At 43.0% G+C, this 16,534-nt stretch overlaps 1 protein-coding gene across 1 annotated transcript in view; it reads left to right on the top strand.

Moving 5' to 3' along the window:
• SETD7 (SET domain containing 7, histone lysine methyltransferase) overlaps positions 1 to 16,534 on the top strand; it is a 77,236-nt gene that overhangs the window by 28,728 nt on the left and 31,974 nt on the right. The window contains exon 2 of the mRNA XM_067568012.1: positions 1,537 to 1,641. The gene's annotated coding sequence lies outside the window, so the exon portion shown is untranslated. The remainder of the gene's footprint in view (positions 1 to 1,536; positions 1,642 to 16,534) is intronic.

The raw sequence follows: 16,534 nt of genomic DNA, 5'->3' as shown, positions 1-16,534 counted from the left end.
GTGACCAGTAGTGACAGGATTTCTTAGAAATAATTTTTTCAGATGCTAATATGCTTTCCAGCCAGACTGCCCACACTGAGTATTTCCTACTAAATTTTCTTTCCCTCCCCGCCTTTAAATATCACCCTGCTCTTATATTCTTTTCTTCTTCTAACCAGCCAAGATGTGCCTGAATCACACCACCAGATCCAAACCTTTCATATTTTGGGGAAGTTTGGATCTAAGTCATTTTGGCTCAGTGCCATCTCTAATAGCCTATAATTGTCTCCATAGTTCTTGTTTCATTTGTCTTTGTTTCTTCTCATCTCGCTTCTGCCTTTCTTTTCATATTTATTATTTCTTTTCTCCATTTCTACATACTCCCCTCCTCCATTGATAGCAACTTTATTCAACCCTGCTCTTCTACTCACTGACCTCTCTTGTTCACTGTTATTTTCCTCTGCTCTGACAGATGCTAACTCTTCCAACCTCTTCTACCTTTTAGAATTATTGTACTTTAAAATCCAGCAACCCATCCAGCATGTCAATTTCACAACATGGGAGCAGGTCTCCCATCCACTGTTGTGTTGCTTAGCAACATATTTCTCTCTTCTCTGATCAGTCATTTGCCTACTGGGATGCCTGCTGATGTAAGCACAACGAATGAAAGTAATATTACAGCAGCAATTGCTCTTGTCAGTATTTACTTATTATCGCTATAAAGGGGTTTCTACAGATTTCTTTGCATCCTGCCCTGTTTAATATAGATCTGATCTTCCATGCCTTTGTAGTATGTTTTCTTTATTAATGCGCATTTACCACATTTGGTCATCATTTTCAAAAGTATTCAAAACCTCTAATTTTGGGTGCCTCTGTGTTTCAGTCCCCAAACTGAGATATGCCTGGTTTAACTTGTAGAGATGCTGAGCACAAAAGCTTCCACTGACTTGGAACTGTGGAGTTCCACCTTTGAAAAATCAGGCCCTAGTAGCCTCAAGTTGGGCACCTAAAAATTGAGGCACCCAAAATTAGTGGATACATTCAATTATTTGACCCTGTAACTCTTTCTGTCTATTGCAAAAGGACATCAATGCTAACATTAAGATTTCAGAGTGAACACACAAGATTCCATTAATTCCCTGATGCTTGTATTCCCTGCCCCCACAACCCATCTGTTCTCTTTTCCTTCTTCCACACCACGCTTCTAGCTGTATCCCTCTGGTGTGGACTGGTAGACATGCTGTTTGACAGAGAAAGATAAATGTTGCCTTACACGTCACCTTTTTCCAAAACAGCACCGCCAGAAATCTGACCAGCTTTATTTCCAGATCTTATTCTGAGAGTCGTGCTGGGGCACCTTTCCCCTGGGTTTTAGAGTGTGGATCTAGAAGTTGCTGCTTTTTCAGTCTTAAATATGTTTATATATTTTTATATTGCACAGTATTTCCAAGTAGCTACAGTAATGAAAAGGCAGTGAGTTTACTCTAACTTTGAGTTCTTTAATACGGCATTGGAATGATTTTTCCTTGTTGTTCATGATTGGTTCATGTGCTGCAGGACCTGTGACTCAGTTTTGATCTGCCTCCAGGCGTCATTCAGAGAGGATTTATTCCCCTTGTTAGATTTGATGGACGTGCTATTTGGGAGACAAGGAATTGACAGGTTAGAGAACTTTCTTTTATACTGTAATTGTGATGTATCATCACCTACATGTATACGTATACTATTGCCCTCTGCTGGGATAAATCAGAACTGCTGCTGTGCCCTCTATAGTTATGGGAGCTTTTTGAATAAGAAGTATGTCCTTTGTCTAATGGACCCAAACCTCCATTTTAATCCCAAAGCCACTTGCATATAGCTAACTGACAACCATCATATCTGCATCTGTCTTGCCACTGAACATCACATAGTGACCACAGTTGTTTCTGCAGCAGATAGAGGTTCACAAACCAGTGGAATAAGTGATGAGAAGAACTAATAAGCAGCAGGAACTATGTTCTTCACAGGGCACAAACTGAGCAGGAGCAGGACACTAAGGACATAACTTCACTTGTAAAAAAATGAAGGAATTAATGTTGATTCTGGACACTTGGTGATCAGTGTGGATACCAGTGAGATACAGTACACCCGATTTGCAGATCAATAAGGTTTAATGTGCAAGGTTTTCTATACTAGCTGAATACAAAGCCTAAAATTGACTACAGTATATCATACTCACTAAGCCTGGAGAGCTAAGCAGTTACTCAGAAGGCTGTATACAGGAACAGCTTTCTTCAGGGGCCCCACCAGGGAGTCAGTGGCCTCTGGTCCAACCGGCAGCACCTCCCGCAGAGTCAGGTGTTGATGGAGCACCCCCCGTTGTCTAAGTGGTGACTTCTTATATCCTTCCATAAACAACCTTCACCTAATTCTCTCTCTCTCTCTCTCTCTCTCTCTCTCTCTCTCTCATTATCATATATGCTAATTACCTACATTGGGTTTCCACCTTTAACTACATTCAATTCTCACCATAATAATTGGGGTTATCAAAACTACATCTGGTGATTGTAGCCTATAGAACTAGCCTGCTTGCTTGCATTATTATTAGAGATATTTTTCATATATATTTTTATATGATTGTGTGATTAAATAATAAAAGTATATATTTTATTCAGCTGTAATGCAAAGTGCCTTCCAGGCCACATCCTGGATGTCAGCTACTGTTTGAATTTATATATATATATATATATGCTATCTTTGGCTTAGATAAGTGTTAATGTATGACAGGATAAGACATATATGGTCATAACCTTTACCCTAGATAAGTCAAGAGACATTAAAAAGGGGAAGGGGCTGTCACAGGTTACGCCCAAGAAACTTTACAAGAACACCACAGAACCCACAATGAGCTAGAAATAACAAAGGTGAGGTTAAAAGACCACCTGGAAAAGGATGTGGATACGTCAATAATACGTACGAACCTAGCAGCCAATAGAACGTATGTACCCCAAAAGTTTGGAGGTGGAAAGGCCAAGTATGGGCCTGGAAGGTGGACCCATATTCTTGGGGGTATAAGAAAGATCAAATCCAGCTCATCGGGGCAGTCGACTGTCAGCTACCCCTGCTTTATTTAGTGTTAAGATTCATTCTTTTATTTTATATTCTTAAAGTTGTCATGTTGTAATGTTAGTCTTAGCTTATAGCTCTTAGCTTTGAAGCAGTGCTTATTCCACTCAACTCCAACTTGAGAAATTAGACATCTCTCTTTCAACCAAGTCCAGGAAGGGTGTGAGTATACTAGTTTAAAGCATATCATAGATATATATATATATATATATATATATATATATATATATATATATATATCAAATAAGTCTTTACATTTAAGATTGTATTAATCCATTATCCATTTGATTATTCATTTTATTTTCTCTATATCAGTCATTTGTTTATTATTTTATGTTATCTTAATAAATTTATAAAATTATACAAATATTGGTTATCACTGGAATTTTTCATGTGTTGCATTTGGGGTCCTTATAAAACTCACCTGAAGCCTGATTAAGGATACGAACCTCATGTTCCTTTAATCAGATTAATTGGCAAACCTATTACCCTATTCAATAAATTAATAACCATAAAATCAGGCTACAGAATGGAGGGGCGGAGTAAAAGTATGCCCCTTGGAAATAAAACCGTGTACCCCCAGATGTTCAAGGATAACTTGTTGTTCCCATCACCATTATCTATGTGCAGCTGCAAGCATACAGTATCTGTATTTTGTCTTATTATGTGCCGTGCTATGCAGAAACTGAGACAGCTATAAGGTTATTCAGTCTCTGCCAACTGGAAGATGTCATGCTACAGGGGTCAGTATAGCCAAGCAAGCAACTGAAGCTATGCTAGGCCTGTAGGACAGTGGTCAAGCAACTCAAATTGTACTGGGCCTCCAATAATTAATACACCCAGTCACACCTCCCTACAGTATCAGGCCCTTGGTAGAGGCCTCACACCCTGCCCCAAAAAGGAGCAGTAGAGGTGGCTGCTGCCTAAAAAGGCTGCAGGAAGCAGCCCATCTGAGCCCAGCAGGCTTGTACAAAAAGGACAGATCAGATCAGTTGCTGGCTGGAGCTAGAGGAGCAAGGACAGTGCTCCTGGGTGGTTGCAGCAGTTCCAGTGCCTGACCAGAGCAGTTGTTGACTGGAGCTGCATCCAGGAATTCCTGGCCAGCTGCAATAGCATAAGGGGGATCTTCAGCCCTTACCTAAAGGTAAAGGTGAAGGGACTGTGGGGAAGTGGCCCAGGGAACAGCAGCAGCAAGTAGCTAAAGGGAAGCAGCAGGTGGCTGCTACTTATACAGTCCCTGAGTTGGGATCCGGAGTAATAGGTGGCTCCAGATCTCTTCCCTTCCTCCCCCGCCATCAGAGTGGCCAAAGCCCTGAGGAAGGGAAGTTTACACAAGCCCATGCAGCAGGCTCAAGACCCCAAAGAGATGGACTTTGATATAGTCCCGGAAGGGGACTGAACTGAGAGTGCCACTCAGCTGGGGGTCAGTTGGGGCTCGCCAGCAGGCGAAGAGTCTCCAGGGAGGGAGCTCTGGGGTGCGCTGTTCCATCCCAGAGCAGGGACCATTTGAGAAGAACCATTTGAAAGCTACCTCAGATGCTGGAGACAGATGGCTAAAGATACTGAGGATACTGGGATAGGCCCTGTTGGACTGATTGAGGACTGAGCCCAGGGACAGGGTTACAGATAGAGACATAGTTAAGGGTACTGTGACAGGCCCTATTGTACTGTGTATCCAGAAGGGGGTTGGTTTGTTGTACACCTAGAGACTGTGTGTGACTTGTCTAGAAGGCGGAGTCATTGAAACCTGTTTGAGAAGTTAACTGCCAGCAGGAGTCACCATGAGTCAAGCAATACTGGGGAGGGGGGATGGGAACGGGGGACAGACACACCTGACAGGAGGTGCTCGCAGAAGGTGAGTGGCCCTGTCACAGAAAGACAGAAAGGAAGGTGTATTTCTCTTGGTAAATATTTTTACGCTGAGCTCTGGTTCTAACCAACTGTACCAGCATGTATGTGGGGAGTATGTGTGGGGACTCCTCTTTGCTTTTGGATGGTGTATCTGGATATAGTTCATATATCTCTCTGGAGTTAAATAAATGCAGAGATGGGTTCAAACCAAGCTATACACCTAATCTTCAGATGGCCACCTGGCCTTCATTTCTGCTTCAGGAGGGAACCAGAATTTCAGATTTGAATATTCTCAAACGAGGGATCCAAAATATACAGATATGAATACAATTTCCCCCCAAACTTTGGGGTATTCAGAACAGGTTTATGAATTCAGCCCATTTATTAGAAAAGGTTTGAGGGATGAACTCTGATTTAAACCTGGATCAGACTTGGGGGTTCAGATCTGTGGTTTAGTTTAGTGTATCCAGACAGAAATCCAAATCATGCTAGTGAGCTGTGATCGGGAGGACTTCTCTCATGGATTCTTATTTTTAAATGAGCAATTTATCAAATCTGTGCCCTGCTTAGCGGTATTTAACTTGCGCACCTTTTGAGAGACAAATGAACTTCTGAAGTGTGGGGGGGAGCAAGATCTGCCGGTGCCTCATGTAATCCTCAGCAAATCACTTAGCCTCTATGTACCTCAGTTTACCCATATCAAAGAGAGCCATAATCAAATCTACCTCACAGGAGTTTTGTGAAACTTTATTAATAATTTGTAAAAGTGTCTTGAAATTCTTAGATGGCATTAGAGTTATTATTATAAACCTAATAATAATAGAACTACTAGGGCTCAGTTCTGCTCTCAACTCCATGTGTGCTATTCCCCTTGAAGTCAATGGAAGCTACAGTTGTATAACTTAGGGCAGAACTGGTGGGCCAGACCCTCAGCCAGTATAAATCCCCTTCATTTAGGTCAATAGAACAACACTAACATTCACCAGCTGAGGATCTGGCAATGCATGTTTTAACCTCTGATTAGGTAAAAAGAGAGAAATTACTAATACTGAGCACATTCAGCTCCAACATAAGCAGGCGAAATGTACTGAAGCCAATGAGAATCACACCAGTTTATGGGAAGGAAAATGTGCATCTATCTCAGCGACCCAACCTGGTGTTTGCCTAGATCCGCTAACTTCCCTGTGCACATTTAATTGCCTTTTTTCCTATTAAGTGAGAGATTGTTTTGCAGAAAATGGATAATTGCTGATAAATTAGTTGAGTATGGAAGTAAAAACCGTTCCAATTCCAAAAGGGCCTTATTACTGCCTGCACAGTCCAAATGTTTCGTTATGTACTTCATTTCTCCAGCTCTGAAAAAGGAAACGAAACAGGTTATGTCAATTTGGGACACTTATTTTTAGGTAACACTTCTTGTTCCCTCTCTCAGTGGCAGAACTATTTTCATCTTCCTCAAAAGCAGAGCTATAAATATGTTCCATTGAGATACTGAGCCTCTGACGTGAGCATTTAAGTACATCTTGCTGTGCATTACAACAATGTGCTGAAGAAATAGATTTCCTCCCATTCCATGGTATTCTCTCACCCCACTGACAAAAAGCCCTATTGGCTCAGAAAGTCTTAGTTCTTTTCCTGATGACCAGGAGAATATTCAAGGGAATCTGCACATTAACTGTTGCAGTGATACCAAATATAAATGTCCTATTTCTGCCTATTCCTAGATTACGTTATACATTTCATTTCCTTTGATTTCAAGGGCCTGATTCTCCATTGCTTTGCATCTTGTTTGTGCAGAGTGAGTACGAACTACTACCATATCAGAATGATAACGTTGCACACTCACTTTGCACTAGTGTAAATGACAACACAAGAGGCGAGGCGAGGGAGCATCAGGCTTGGGTTCCCCATTATCTGATGCTTATTTCCAGTGCAAAAATGTATCATGAAACCGGCATGTTACTGTGTTCCTTTAATCATCAGTGGCCAAGGTCTGTCTTACAAATATTATAAGCTGGCATTCTTCTGGTATGAGCAGTAACTCCCATGGATGCCAGTGAAAGCTGTACACATGCTTGGTTTATTGGATATTATTGCTGACCAACTTAATTTTAACTGGGCACAGCCTAATATCTTAATGGGGCTCTGTTATAGGGCGTAACTGCCCAGTAGTGCCTCCTGCTAAGTTAGTGTGGCACTGCATATACTGCCTGCCTCAGTTTCCCTTCTGAGGAAGCCAATATTCAGGCACTCTTTGTGCTTGACTTAATACCCTCCTTAGGACTTGTTTATTACAAAACCTCAAACAAAGGGGTCCATAACAAAAAATCCCAGATAGCACAAAAGTGCTATTATGCAGTCTTGTAGCTGTCTTGGTCCTAGGATACTAGAGAAACAAGAATGGGGAGGTAGTATCTTTTATTGTCTCTCTCTCCAATAGCAGTCGGCCCAATAAAAGGTATTACCTCACCCACATTGTCTCTCTCAAAGGTGCTTCTGGCTTTCCAGGTTCCTCTGAAGCCTGCCCTCTAAGGATATATCTGCACTGCAATAAAAGACCCCTGGCTCGGATGGAGCTGGCCCAGGTCAGCTGACTCAGGCTCTACAGGGCTATAAAACTGCAGTGTAGAGGCTGTGGCTCAGGCTGGAGTCTGGGTTCTGAAACCCCACAAATGGGGATGGTCTCAGAGTTCAGGCTCCAGCCTGAGCCCGAACGTCTATCCTGCTACATGTACGCCCACAGCCGGAGCCCTGCTAGCCTGAAGCAGCAGGCCTGGGCTCTGAGACTCAGCGCTATGTTGGGTTTTTTTATTGCAGCGTAGATATACCCTAAGCTCAGATCCAAGTCTCCTCAGGGTTCTCCCTCCGTCTTTAAGTCTCTCTTTATGGTAGGAGCCCCAGCCTTCCTCGTGGAGCTTTAAGTAATTCAAGCAATTATTGTCCCTCTCCTTACCAGGAGCCCCCAGTTCTCCTTCTGGAGCTGGGTTGCAATTGAGCTCTCAGTTTCTGTCTTCTCCTTATGCCAAGCATCTTCTCAGTTCTCCTTCTGGAGCTGGATAGTTCAAGCAGTTGTTATCCCTCCGCTGGCTCCGCTTAGTCCTCAAGCTCATAGGGTTGCTCCTGCTGGTGTCTGCTCCCTGCTAAATCAGGAGCCTTCCTACTCCTTTTAGCAACTGCTCCGTTCTTGTTCTTTTTGTGTTTTATGGCGAAGCAGGCTCACATGCTGTCTATGACTGCCAAGCACTGGACACACACACAATTCAAGAATTGCAGTCTTCCTCCTTTCCCAGTATTCTCAAAGAATTGCAATATTTTTGTACAGAGGCTCATTTTCCTCATGCTCTTACTAGGTATTGCAGTGGAAATGTTGATACTTTAAGGCTTCTTAAGTTTTTCATATTAATACCTCCTTATGACGGTACACGCTTTGCACTCCCCATAGAGATAATCAACTGTCTCCTGGACCTTGCACATCCCACATAATCCATCTTTGTTTGTTTATTCTAAAAAGAGCCACTTCACTCTCTGTCTCTTAGGGCCTTGGAGTATATCGGCATTTTTTATTGTTAGGCATATTTCATGGATTATTTTCCCCTCCCTTTCTTTTGGTCATAGATCCCACCATTCCTCTCTCAACTCAATTTTAATTAGATTTTTAAACTCCCGTTTCCTTGACGGGATCTCTAAATCCGTTTGATTGCTTTTAACATTTTTTGCCCCATTTTGTCTGCCGCCTCATTGCCCACTACCCTACATGCACTGAGATCCTGCATCTGCCCTGCTCTGAGGGGGACAGCATGATGCTACCTTTCTCCCCAGTTGGTTTGGCGAGAGGGGAGCCTTGTTCCCACCCTCTGAGGGCAAGGAGTCGTGCTGAAAGAAACAGCAGCGGGGTTTCATCCCCTACTTACTCCTGGAACTGCTTCCTCTTTCCCAATATCTCAATTACATCCATAATTGGACCTTGCAACTCTGAATGAGCCTGGCCAAGTGGCTAGGTGGACTGACCAGTCGGCAATGCTGCTCTGAAGGAGCAGACCGCTCTGTCACAGACACACACGCTTAAATCTGTTTGCTGCTTTTAAAAATTACTCATTAAGGGCTAGTGTCTGCCTCGCACTTACGCAGGTGTTCAGGAAGGTGTAAAGAGCGCAAGGAGCCTTGTGTGGTTTATCAGTGTCAGTCAGAATTGCAGCCACTGCTATGAGGGGCTGCTCCTTTCCTGTATCTCTGGGAGAAGCCAGGTCCCTAAAGGGAGTGAGGAAGGAGGTGGGGCCATGGACCTCCCTGACTCTGGACTTCTCCTCCCCAGCCCTTGAAGAATGAATGCACAGTGCCAAAGGATGAACTATCCCTTCACACTAGGGAGTTTAGGAAGGTATGCTGCACTGACATCAGTAGAATATCTCCAGAGCTAAATTTGGCCTATGATTTTTAAAGGGCAGTGCCCCTTTAAAAATATTTGCCCCATTCTGCTAAAAGAAAAACGACTGGAGAAAAGATAGCAATAAATATATTATCTAAGCTGCAATTTGCTTTATACCTGCCAAAATCTTGAGTTACATGACTGAAGAAAGTGGCACCCCCAAATACATCAGCTTCAGCTTTCGACTTGTGCTTAGTTTTCCTGATGGTAGGAATTATGCACATGATGATGGATATGGGAGAGATTATGGTAACAGCCCTATCTCATAAAATAGCTCTCTATTCAACACTTGGGAGGCAGTATGGACCAAAGGATAGAGCATGGGAATAAACATCAGAAGCCTTTGGTTTAATTCCCACATAACATAAGACCTGGCCACACTGGGTCAGACAAATGGTCCATCTAGCCCAGTATCCTGTCTTCTGAGAGTGGCCAGTGCAAGTTGCTTCGGAGGGCATTAACAGAACAAGGCAATTTTGAGTGATCCATCCCTCGTCATCCAGGTCCCAGCTTCTGGCAGTTGTAGGTTTAGGAATACCTGGAGCATAGGGTTGCATCCCTGACCATCTCGGCTAATAGCCATTGATGGATCTATCCTCCATGAACTTACCTAGTTCTTTTTTGAACCCACTTATAGTTTTGGCCTTCACAGCATCCCCTGGCAACAAGTTCCACAGTTGACTGTGCGTTGTGTGAAGAGGTACTTCCTTTTTTTTATTGTTTTTTGTTTTGTTTTAAACCTGCTGCCTGTTAATTTGATCAGGTGACCTCCACTTCTTGTATTAAGTGAAGGGGTAAATAAACTTCCCTATTCACTTTCTCCACACCATTCATGATTTTATAGACCTCTATCGTATCCTCCATGTCATCTCTTTTCTAAATTTATTTCTTACTATAACTACTATTATCATTATTGTTTTGTTTTATTTTGAGGTTTGTAGTTTTGAAGGTTAAATTAAAAGTTATTTTTAAGAAAAAGAAAGAGTGGTAAAAATGAAGTCATTTGACCTGCCCCTTTCCATTTAAAGGAAATATGTTCAGAATGCATAAAAAAACTTTGGTGGTTTTATTTTACTGGACAGTATCTTTGTTTAAATGGCATATGTCTGCCTTTGTCATTGCACCACCAGACAAATTGCAGTTTTCTCATGCTAACCTCTATTCTCAAAATTAATGTAAAAATGTACTCCTCCACCAAGTAAGACAGTCAATTGATTTAAAAAAAAAAAATCCCCTCGCTCTGAGCAACTGAGCCTGCATTTAATGTGAAACAAATCCCACGAATCGCTCCAACTCATAGTGAGAATCCATATGAAACTTTTAAGAGCCTTCTAATCTCACTGTACCCTATAGGTCTCACCTACACTACAAAAGCAAACATAGGGGAAGTCATATGGCAATGTAGTCAAGGTTATTTTCCCAGCTTGGCAACCTGCTAACTATGTGGCCTGGGGTAACTAAGTCTCTGGATCTCAGTTTCCCCATATGTAAAACGAGGATGATAAAAGGTAAGGATTTTGTGTTGCACTTTCTGAACATGTGATCATTGCTAAATATTATTATTATGTTGTTGGTGAGCCTGGATATCACAAAAATAATCTTCAACACAGTTCTAGCATAACTTTGGCTCACAGTGTAGATATGAATGAAGCATGGTTTAATTGTGCTTCTGAATTATGCTGACGCCTTTGTGCTCAGTTCTGTGTCGTCCCCGCAGAGGAGCAAGCAAGGAGATTTCCCCCACTCTTGCACAGCTGCACAGGAGCCACACACAATAGCAGTCCCTGTGCAAAAAAGGTGGGGATGGTGGAGGGGGGGGCAAGTAGGAGGTGCGGTAATGGCTTAAGCCCACAGAGCAGGGCTGGCACAGCACACTGCAGGGAGCAACCTGCCCCATCCTGATGGACGGGTCTGGCCCCAAATGTACAATTCGCGTAAGGGGCATCTTTGAACACTAAGGCTTATTCCCCTTTCTATTCTGTAAGTGAAGTTGACGTTATACCAGTATCAAACCAATGGGAGAGGAGACTCAGGTCCACTGACCTTACTGAAGTTGTGCTGGTGTAGCTCACAGCTTGTCTACACTAACACTTTTGTCGCTCAGGGGTGTGGAAAAAAACAAACAGCTTCCTGAGCAACGTAAGTTTTGCTGGCATAAGTGCTAGTGTAGACAAGGCCTCTGAGGATGATATGGCTCATGCTACCTAAAAATAGGCTTGTCCTCTGATGCCCTCTGGTGACAGGAACTAATTAGCTGCCATTGCAGGTCAGGTCTAGTGCTATTACAGTAGAACCTCAGAGTTACGAACACCTTGGGACTGGAGGTTGTTCATAACTCTGAACTGTTCGTAACTCTGAACAAAATGATGTGGTTCTCTCAAAAGCTTACAATTAAACATTGACTTAATACTGCTTTGAACCTTTACCATGCAGAAGAAACATGCTGCTTTTAACCATCTTAATTTAAATTAAACAAGCACAGAAACAGTTTCCTTAGCTTGTCAATTTTTTTTAAGCTTTACCTTTATTTTTAGTAGTTTACATTTAAACACAGTACTGTGCTGTATTTACTTTTTTTTTTTTAATTTCTGCTGCTGCCTGAATGAGCTGTGTGGTGTTGGTAACACTGAGATTCTACTGTATTGTATACAGTGGTGTTACACCAGGGACAAAACACTCATATTTGTTTCGTTTCAGGCAAATACTAATCTTTTGGGTAAATTAAAGTAAGTTGTTCTGATTAAACACACATGGTCATTTCTATGGTTTCTCCATGGTGACTACATTACTTCTCTAGTAGTGCAAAATATGCATTCTGTGGAGACAGGGCTACTTGGGAATGCTGCTTAGCCTGATCCTTTAAACACTTTAGTCCTGGTCTTTGACTGCAGATGAGGAACACACAGAGAAACTTGGGGGGAAGGGAGGGTGCCCTTGTGCACAAAGGTGGCTTTTTAAGTGCTCTTTGGACTCCTCCAATCTAGTGCCAGCAGTACAATGGCTGGCCCCAAGGGACCATTAGGGCAGCTGGACGTTGCTGAAGCAATAAGGATTTACGCGTGAGTGTACGGGTTCACCAGCCAGATCTGAATGCAGGATTGGTATCTATATTGAGACAATGCACGAGTGAGGGTACTAAATAGACAGAAAGGGTGAAAGACAGAGTAAATCCAAAGGTGACAGAAGTAAGATTGCTTGGTTGGTATTTGGAATGGAAATGGTCTGCCTACTTAAAGCTTATTTAGCCAGTTTTCAAAACTACATATTCAATACAGATTGTAAAATGATATAGCTTATCCAGTCCCAACTATCTTATGTCAAAATGTGCTATGGGACCATCATAATGTTATGGATATGGGTGATGACTTGACAACATGCTGAATGACCAGTTTGTGAATGATATATTTGCGTTTTGTTTGGTTTTTTTTTTTTTTTTTTTTTTTTTAATTAAATTGTCAGAAAGGTACAGGCCAACCATCTGTGAAATTTCTTTTCCAGGAAGTCAGTTTGTTGTTATACAAGCCTTTATTTTGCTTTTTGAACTCCCTACAAATCAGTAGTAATTAATAATTTTGAAGAAAAACTTCTCAACAATTCACTTCTACTGAGATTTTTTTTTTCTCTGCTACGTTTCACTCTGGGCAGAATGTTTAGAGCTTAGTTATTAACCTCTGAGAAATGGACTTTCTAATGTAAATACCAGCAGAGCCTTGATTACAGAGGGGCTTGTAAGCAATAGTATAATAATTTTATAAGCTGCATGTGGATGGAGACCTGCTGTAATTAGTCACTCTGCGTACTACTGTAAGCCACAAATACGCACTGCAGCTAAACAATCGGATTGTGTGTGCAGGCTGCCACAACTCCTGCCTCTTCCCCTGCAGAGTGACAGCTGGAGAAAGGATGTAGGATTTCAGACTCACGCAAGTTTTGCACCGCTCTCAGCTCTGTGGAGCCCAGCTAGGGCTGAGGGGAGCATGTGTGAATCTACCAGCAATTCACGTAGGGAGGTCCAGAGCTGCAGAAGCTACTCCAACCAAGGCTGTAATAGTTGTTTGGACTGTCTGGAAAGGCTTCTTCCTCCTTTACCTCTTCCATGCCCAGGTGCTCGCCAGCTACTCATGATGGGTGCTGTGAAGAGTATTTGCCTCTGCATATTCTCAGGGTAGCACTGGCTGGGAGGAGGTGTGGCCAGAACACTAAGGAGATGCACTGATTTGGTGTATTTCTCAAGCAACCTTCAGTTAGGCTTTTAGTTATCTAGGTTCTTATATTGTACCTATCATCACGGTATCTGAATGCCAACTGTCTATTAAGCGCCTTCCATTGACACGACTAAGCGTTGACTCCCCCAGGAAGCACAGCTTCGCCCACAACAAGTGGATATTAGACTCCCTGAACTGGGGTGTGGGATATTCAAGTCTATTATATTTGTTTTGTACGCCTTCTGTAGCCAGTGATCAAGTTTGCAAACTTATTTTAGACTTTAGAAATAAAGAAGCATGGAGGCTGAGAATTTTATTAGTCTCTTTGAGACAGAAGGAAACCCATCTTAACGCCCAGCTGGTTATAAGCGGTGAGGATTATCTCATCAGATTGCAATGAAAGGTAATCTTTTGGAAATGATGGGTAACTCTTTCTGCATAATAAGCAATTACAGTTGATGACGGTCTTTCCAGGAATATTTGAAGAATGACTCAGTTCACTATGAGTAACACTCCTACTGTCAGTTTTCCCTGAAGTATAGTCAAGCTAAATTGCAAAGTTTGGATCTGGCTCTTTGCTTCCTCAAAGATTGGGAATGCATGGACACAGGCTTTTGGTTTGGCCCATTACAGAAAGAGGGGCTATTGGAATGGGCTAACTACTGTAGAATAAACAATTAAATAGAATCTCTGATTATAGACCATCTGTTCAATTATAAAATAGAGTATGTGTATTGCTGCACTTCCTATTTGTCTGGAACCAAAGCAGAAGTCCCAAACTCCTAGCAATACTTTAGATTTATGGAATGATTTCCATTTAAGGATCTCAAAGTGCTTTACAAACATTAGTTTCACAATAGCCTGTGAGGAGCTGGGATACCATCCCCATTTTACAGATGGGGAAGCTGAGTCATGCCTCCATCATACCTTGATTTTCAGAGGTACAGAGCACTCTGAGTTGGTGTGCACTGAGTTCAGTGGAATCTACAGGAGTTCCAGCGTGCTCAACGCTGGCCTACTTCTGCTCAAACTGAAATCAGTGGTACTAGTGGGAGGAGAGTTAGGCCAGCGTTGAGCACTTTTGAAGTGATCTGCACAAAGTTCCACAAGACGTCTGTCACACAGCAAGGAATAAAACCCAGGTCTTTTGATACTTAATTCTGTACCTTAATCACGAGAGCATCCTTCCTGCTTTCTGTTATGACATTCCAGTCTAGTTAAAGACAAAAGAAGTAAAACAACTCCATTTTTTATCCATCTGTCCCAACCTTTTGAATGTTTAAGGCATACCCTGTGTTGGTTCAGGTGTAAGAGTGTAAACTTTTGTTCCTTGTCACTGACATGACATAGGCCCTGAATGGAAGTCTTAGTGCGCATTGCCAAAAGGATTAACTCGTTAACATGAACAAGAATGCTACATGTAAACCCCTGAGCACCAAGATGAGAACACACTCTTTTCCCTACAAGCTGGACAGATGCAAAATTCATATATCACTTCACTGGTGGTGTCCTTTTGGAAACGTCAGTATAATTAAAAAAATGAAGCAAGTTCTATCCGCCGTGCTTGAAATAAGGTAGCATGTACGCTTATACCACAATAGTAGCTTCCGTTTTCTGCAACTTCCAGCATAGGCCTTCACTAATGCTAGGTTTGCGTGAATGCAATATCAAAGTAGCCTAGGGATTTGCAGAAAGGGCATGACCCAGGTAGCAAAAGAGGATTTATGTGCATTGAAGGAGGAAAAAAGGCCAGGGAGCCAGCTTGCTTGAGATTGGCTAGCATGTAATGCTGATCAGTTAGCACTCAGACACAGAATGAAGTAGATTTGTGTCAGACTGTAGCCCTGAGTGCTTAGCGAACACCACAAACTATTCTTGGAGTCTGGTTACCCCTATCATGAGCAGGGAATAGAAGCCAGCGCCAGCCTTGCAACACCATGCTGTAGGACAGGGGTCGGCAACCTGTGGCACATGTGCCGCTCCCAGATCCAAGCAGGGTCGCACAGTGGCTGCTGCCCCCTTCCGGGCCTGCCCCTCTCCCGAGTGGGCCAGGGCCCAGGGTGCACTGCTGGCTGGACCCACTCTGCTCCTAGCCCCAAGCAGGGTCGCGCAGCGGATGCTTTCCCATTCCAGTCCCTCTCCTCTCCCCCAAGCAGGGGTGCATGGCGGACACTCTCCCTGCTGCCAAAGACATTGGCACATCCCTTCCCAAAGGCTGCTGACCCCTGCTCCCCCTTCCGGGAACCCTGGGCATGCAGGGGCCAGGCAGCCTCCCCCACATCTCACTCTCACTCCCTGGCACCCCTGCAGCGGGTGAGGGGGGAAGGGGATGAGCAGGAAACGGGCTTGCAGACACTCTCCCTGCTGCCACTACTGAACACCCGGTAAGTCATTGTCCAGGGCGTTGGGATCACGGCCCATGGGAAAGGGATGGGGGAAAGACTTGGCACATCCCTTCCCAAAGGCTGCTGACCCCTGCTGTAGGAGTTAGTCCCTGTTAGAGACGTGTTGAAAGTAGGTTGATGCCAGTGTGAAAACACAACACTTTAGAAGTCAGCTTACTGTAGAGCAGGGACAGTGGTAGGACACCAGTGTCCACCTGTGGATACTCTGCTCAACATTTTCAAAGTTGGGTGCCTTAAATTGGGCAACTAAATTAAAGATTGCTACCCCCAAATAAATTTCAAAATGCAATATTCTTGGATGTTTTATGTAAACCAAACTGGAATTAACCCCATATTCCATGAATGATCTGTCTGCTATAGAAGGCCTGGTTTTCATAAAGTTAGCTATGCAGTTGTGCACAGAATCTGTGCATATAAGTACTGTGACTGTGTGTAGCAAGCAGTTGCATCTATGTTTTGCCATTTGCAATCTTCTCTCTCGCACAAGTAGTCACAGCAATTGGATGCACAGACTAGGCCTGCAGTCTCACAAGCATTTTTTAATGCATGCCTGCCTTCTGAAA

Source organism: Emydura macquarii, unplaced genomic scaffold, assembly GCF_026122565.2.
Source record: "Emydura macquarii macquarii isolate MOO-44397 ecotype Brisbane River unplaced genomic scaffold, CSIRO-AGI_Emac_v2 contig_2834, whole genome shotgun sequence".
NCBI classification, from domain to species: domain Eukaryota; kingdom Metazoa; phylum Chordata; order Testudines; family Chelidae; genus Emydura; species Emydura macquarii.
The sequence above is the reverse complement of the archived record's forward strand: the minus strand, read 5'-3'. Positions and strand labels throughout refer to the sequence as shown.